The sequence below is a fragment of the Etheostoma spectabile genome, chromosome 8, assembly GCF_008692095.1.
Source record: "Etheostoma spectabile isolate EspeVRDwgs_2016 chromosome 8, UIUC_Espe_1.0, whole genome shotgun sequence".
In the NCBI taxonomy this organism is placed as follows: Eukaryota; Metazoa; Chordata; class Actinopteri; order Perciformes; family Percidae; genus Etheostoma; species Etheostoma spectabile.
In genome coordinates, this window is record NC_045740.1 from 4722581 (window position 1) to 4729304 (window position 6724).

The following is a 6724-nucleotide window of genomic DNA, read 5'->3' on the forward strand; positions in this document are numbered from 1 at the left end:
ACGTTGCTGGTGTCCTTCAGTCTGGTGAGAAAATAGAAAGGCTTTTTAAAGGGCACATAGAGATGGACTTGGAGATGGCAATTGGGTTCTAAAAAAAAACACACTGCAAGGGAATGATAATGGAAAGTTTAAAATGGACCTTAGAAGAGGGATATTGGAAAACAGATTGAACTTGGTAAGAGGGTTGACAAAATGAAGGGTGTAGAGAAATATGTGATGTGGAGGAATGAGAGGCTTTAAGAAAAATGAAAGAATAAGTGGGGTTGCACTAGCCAGGATAATTTTAAAGCACTGGTCAAGTTTTGCAACATAAAATGTACCCATATTACATGAAATTTACAAACTTGATACTGTAAATTAAAATTTCTTTTTGTTATATGTCAATTAGCAGTTCAGAAAAAAATCACATGCAAGTGACTTATGGATTAAAATGTAATGTATTCTTTCTACACTATATTTACAAACCTACAGTATGCAAGCAAGGAGTCAAGGTAGTCAAATAGATGTCACAGCTGAACAGCATGACACGACAGCATGCTGGATGGGAAGCAGTGGGGTGAAAACCAGATTGAGACAAAGGATGACACTCCTAGGACGTTGGTTCCTGCTGGTCACTGTGAAATGACAAACAAAAAAATCTGTGCCCTGCTCACATGGTTCCCATTTAACCCCCACAACAGGTATACTACCTCGTGGAGACTCAATTAGAAAGCCATTAGCCACTGACAGACTGTGGATTAATTGCTGCCTCAGGGGAATTCAATGTACAAGGACAAGAACACACCATGCAATTGATCAACTAGCATATTTTACAAGGACAGAAGTCTGTCTCGTATTTTCCTGACCAGACCACCATTACTGTAGTTGACTATTTTGATTCTTTTTTCTAGCAGGGGAATCAAACAAATCCCGTGTATGTTTTAATCTCTTATTTTTATGTTTTTATGTTAGGTAATCAGCTATTATGGTGATGAAAATCACCCAAATCTTAGCCAAGAGGCTTTCACAAGACACAAGCAATTCCCCTTTAGTCATTTTAATAATTAACTCACATTTTGCTAATCCCTGAAATATTTACAAGAGCTTACAAGTTTTACACAAAAAACAGTCAAACTGGAAGACAGGAATGCAATTACCATACCTCAATTATCAGGGCATCTGCTGACAGTTGAGTACCAAATTTGATACCACTTTTTACTAAATGTAAAAATCTGTACTCTTTGGAATCACTTAACTTAAAGTAACATGAGGACAGAGATTGGTGTGGCAGCTCGCCACAATTGAGTAGATGGGCCGCCAGAAACATAACATTTTTATAATAGCATTGACAAAGAAACTGCACTGTACTGTACTGTGTCATGTCATAGCCAATACCCTATACACCCCATCATGTCAGGATCAAATAAAACTCAAACCTCAGTTTTAGCAATCCAACTTCCTTCTTATAACTGAAGTTGAGAGGACTTTATTTGACAAAAACTAGTCTTTAAAGGCTGCACTTGCCCCAAAACCTATAAATGATAAGTTCTGTAGCTTGTTTTAAAAAGCCAGCTGCAAGTCAGTCATTTTGGGCCAGTTGTTCAAAGGTAAGCTGATCGGATTTTAGTTATTAGATTGGATCAAATCTTGAAAATGGGTTGTACAAAAGGAAAAGAAGGAATCCGGAATGAGATTAGATCACGGAATCCAATCCTAGTTTAAATGTGGATCAAACCTTCAGTTTGTGTTGTTCAAAACTTCAGTACGTCAGCAGGATTTGAATTACTTTGATAAAAAAAACAAAAAAACAGGAGTATCCTGATCATTCGTCACCCTATATTAATTTCAAAGTAACAATCAGAGATGAGCCTGTCAAAAAATAATTTCTGGTCTCTCCTCCTCAGATTCTTAATTCTGTAAACTATTAGACTTTTAGCCTTTTTTTTTTTTAAAGATGTTTTCACAATACCCACAATGTATTTGTCAATGTATGTTTGTTTTTTATTTGTTGTGGCTCAGATGAGGTGCCATGAAAGAAATTTTGAATGAAAGTGAATGTTTGTTATTTTTGTGTTTTGTCTCAAAATAAGAAACACTTACAGTGACCCCATGTTGGCTCTTCTACCTGTTCTTTACATAGCTGGTAGCCCACATTGTGATATGTTGTCCTCTTTAGAGCAATGGATATCTGGATTTAGTAATCTTGAAAACTGTGTATCTGGATCAGAGTGATCCAGTCCAATAATGTTCTGTAAAAACGGCATAAAAGTACAACGGATTACCGGATCCTGAATAGCAAAAGATGGGATTTCCAAATACGGGTAACTTTGTTCCAGATTAAATGTTTAGAACAACTGGCAAGAGACTGAGTAGTCTGTGTTCTTAAATTAAATAGTCCATATAAGGGAGGTTATTTGATTAGGTGTGTAAACAAAGGTAATCTATGATATTAAAATAAAACCTGGTTAATGGCAGCATTGTGAGCATTAATTGTAAAATTAGGTATATAACAGTATGTTACTGGGCTTATTTAGAATTTTTGTTGGCTAATCATGAGTGACTGCCTTATGTAGAATCAGATTACATGTAATGCAGCTCACTATTCTCTATCACAGATGCTTTAACATAGGATATATAAGATATTTGGAGCGAGGGATTTTGGGAAACATTACCACAGTTCAGAGACAATTGAAATCAGTAACTTAAAATGTGTTATGCTGTTGAGGTCGAAGAGGCTTTGGACTTCAAAACAGCATGTTCCCACAACTCTGCATTCTGCACAGTGTATCTAAAATTTTAACAGATGTCTTCTCTCCATGCTGAAGTTGTTAGCCCTTGAGCAGTTTAGTGAGTGATGTCAGCAAAACACCAGTAAATCTCCTAAAACTGGGTCATATTCAAATCTTTCTCTGCAATAGTAAACACTTGCTGGAAACAAAGTAATTATTTTCTGGGCTAAATATGAGATTCATACTGAATGCAGTTCAGCAGTTGCATGGCATGATTATCGCATGTGTCTTGGATATATTTATACTACGGCTGTCAACAATAATGCATTTATACATGTGATTAATCTAAAAATAACGCTTTATTTTTGTAACACCAAGTAATTGCCCGTCCTCTTCCTGTTATCACAGCGCGGATGGTTACGCTTGGTGTGGTAGGGTGGCTCGGTAAACATGAGTAAACAATGACAGAGGAGCCGAAGCATTTTCTGCTGAATGGCAAGTTTCATCATAAAAACCTCCCAGATGGAAGTTTTGATAAAACCAAAGTTGTGAGCACTTTTTGCAGTGATGAACTGTCCTTCCACCGAAGCACAACAAGTTTGAAGTACCATCTTGAAGTACCAAAACAAATTTTTGCTGAGACAGGGTCAATAAGCCGTGCTTGTCAAATGACACTGGCGGAGTGCAGCCGGGGAAAATTTGTCAACAAAATGACAGCATAGCTAACTAGTGCAATCGCTAAATGGGTTGCTATAGACTGCAGGCCCATCAACCTAATTCAGGACTGGGCGTTTTAAGACATCATTCAGAACGCCACACAACCCATCATACAAGCTACCTTCAAAGGGAAACTATTTTTACGTGAATACATGAACTGTACGAGATGAAAAACCAATGAAAGTTACCTTGGTGAAACAGCACACCTAATCAATGGAAACTGGCAGCTGCACTCAACTTTTAAAAACAGAAAAAGTCATTTTACCAAAGCATGCACTAGCCAGTTTATATGAAGTTGCAAATTAGTGGGACATACACAAGGTCACAACCATAGGAACAGACAGCCCTCGCAATATGATTGCAAGGAGTCTACCATTTGAACATTTGCCATGTGTGGCACACACAATACAAAGGGTGATTACCATGGCTTTATGGGATAGCGGATTTGGCATTTAGGCAAATGCTTTAAAATAGTTGGACACTTCAGTCTCACCAACACAGCAGAGCTGAAAGCTCAACAAGCCTCTTATGGACTAATAGAGGAGTACTTCATCCATGATGCACCGACGCAGTAGAATTCAACTCTTGAAATGATCAGGTGGATTCAACACAACAAAGATCCACTGAAAGCAATGTTGGAACAGCAGAAGTTAGCCATGCTAATGTCAGCTGAATACGACAAGCTGGCACAGTTGGAAACGTTGTTGGAGCCCTGCAAGTTTAAAGATAAACATAAGTAATTTATAAGTCATCTAAACATAATTTAAAGCATATACCGTAAAAAGTTGCCATCTTAATTAAAACTGCAATCATTAAATCCATTGTGGGGCTCTGTGTTTGCCCTGTATATCACTGAGCTCCTAGGTGGTGAAAGTATGTGTCCTGCTCAGTGGTGCTACCTGCACTGTCATCTCCTGCGTATAATGGAGGCTGATGTCTCCTGCAGATTCCATAATTGAGGAAGAATGACAAAGAAGCAGATACATATCAGTCTAAATTATTTTAATTATTAATTATTCCTCTCTACTCCAAGATATAAAAACATATTTTACTCCTGTTGTTTCTAGAGCCTGTGTAACATTGTAAAGTAGTAAAATACACAGTAAATGGTGATGGTTCCAAGGGTTGATCATGCTTTAATATATGAGTGTTGAGTTTAAATATGAGTGTTGAGGCACTTATTCTCAAAGGCTTCTCCTTGATCTAATGTGGCTTGGATTGTACCTCATTTATACGCCTCTTTACATAAAAGTGTGCATACCTAATTTGACATTCAATTTATTGAGTGTCATGCATCTTAATTAGTTTCAATTATTAAGAACACTCACACAATACACATCACACAATTAAAGACCGGGTTAATAAGGTTGAAAAGCAAGCGCAATTTCCTGTCCAACCCCTTACCCCTGCCCTCGCTCCCCCCAACACACATACCTGCACGAGAACCATGAGCAGAGTGGAGAAAGGACTGCAGTTTCCTCAAAATTCCTTAATTTTGTCAAACATCACCACCATTTACATAGTTTTCCATAGTTTTGTTTATTCCCAGGAGGGAGAACAGTACAAAGTACCCTTTGCTTTTGTATTTGGTTCAAATAAAAAAAAAAAAAACTTTTCATTTATATTTTTTAAACTATCAAGACATATCTCCATACATGCTGCACAAAATTGTGTAAAACTACAAATATAAATAGTAATCAAAACTTAGTCCAGGGCTCCAAAACTGGAGAAACATTTCCTAAAAACATCAAAACAGCCCCCCTCCCAAATAAACAAAACAAACCTGTCTAACACTTCACTTTCCATGCCTTGCAGCTCCCTCAGCGGTCGCCATTGCCAAAAAGCTATTCTTCAGCAGACAAGTGATTCTGGCGGTGACACGGCGCACACTGACATCAGGCTCGTAGATTAGTCTGAAACTTTACAGGATTACAGCAGCTACAGATGAAAACTCCTTTTTCACAACCCATAAGTTATTTATAGCTGTCGGAGTGTAAAAAACATTTCAACAAAACATAAAAATATTATTGTAGTATATGGATAAATCTTGCCAACCCTACCTTAAAGTGTCAACCTCCTCTCCTTATTATTCTATTTCCCTCTCATCCACACATGAAACCACTTTTGCATTAAGCATCAGAGAGAATAACTTTGATGGTATTGGAGAACAATAATGGTAACGGTGTGTAACAGAAGGAAGCCGGGTTATACAGTGTTGTTTTAAAAATGATTTTATTGCATATGTTGTGAGATTATGGCATGACTTCTAATTCATGTACAGTGCCCATCTTTATCAGCTTTGAAATATATTTCTCTCTCCATCTGTTCTCTCACTCTCTTTCCCTCCTAGCATTGTGCTAGCAAGATGGGTTGATATAGACATGCATTATTCATCTGTGTGTCCTTTATGTCATTGCAGAGCTGAGCTCTGAGCAGAGGGGTGCAAAGCAGAACTACAATCAATCAACTGGGGCCTGACACGCGACACAATGGGAAATGCTGATTGGATGTCACAAGATATCCATGCAAATAGGAAAGTGTGGACCATTCTGTATACACCTAGATTTTCTGTCCCCTTTACGCATGAGCAACAGTTGAAGTTCATTGGTATTCTTCTCCTTAGCCAGTAAAATACCACAATCACCTGTTATAGAAAAGACGACTGCCTTGCTACAAGGCAGTCGATTTGGTCAAAATACTGTCATTACAGGTAACAATTAAAGCTTTAATCACGTTGCTATAATTGCAAATCAATAACAGTCATCAGATGTCATTGAGGAGTATTTTTATTATTTAATTTGATTGTCATCCTAAACATCTCTTACCTTTTAAGTCAAGGCTTCGTTCAACTGTTCCAAGTAAGATTCATCAGATACTCTTAACTGCATAAACTTGTCATAAATTCCTCATTTCAATTTGACAAAATCTGATCCTGAGTAGGTATTCATTCATTAGATGTGAACATTAGCGTAATTGATGCCCCTATATTTCTACATGACTTCCTGTTTCGCTCCATTTTCTCCTCACAAAAAAGTTACTAACGAGTAAAATAATTACCTCACAGTGATAAGCTTAAAGTCATGATGTGAGAAAGCAGCAAATGAAAACACAACAAATTTAACACTGTAAGTAGTCGTATTAAAGGTCCTGAAACAATTAATACAGTTGACAGTTGACAATGACTCTTCCTCAGAGCAGCGCTGTAATGATGTACTGTGCGAGTCACTTGAGTAACTTGAGTAATTATTGGGCTATAGCCTAGGCAAGCTTGCGTTGTTTTGGACTGTCTGCTTGACCTA

The 6724-nt window shown here is 37.5% G+C and overlaps 1 long non-coding RNA gene across 1 annotated transcript in view; it reads right to left on the reverse strand.

Annotated features, from left to right (window-relative positions):
- Positions 1-5048, reverse strand: part of LOC116694668 (uncharacterized) — an 11878-nt gene extending 6830 nt beyond the window's left edge. Inside the window, exons 1-2 of the long non-coding RNA XR_004333245.1 lie at positions 5038-5048; positions 4604-4608 (exon numbers count right to left, since the gene is read on the reverse strand). This is a non-coding gene — a long non-coding RNA (uncharacterized LOC116694668). The remainder of the gene's footprint in view (positions 1-4603; positions 4609-5037) is intronic.
- Between the last annotated feature and the right edge of the window lie 1676 nt (positions 5049-6724).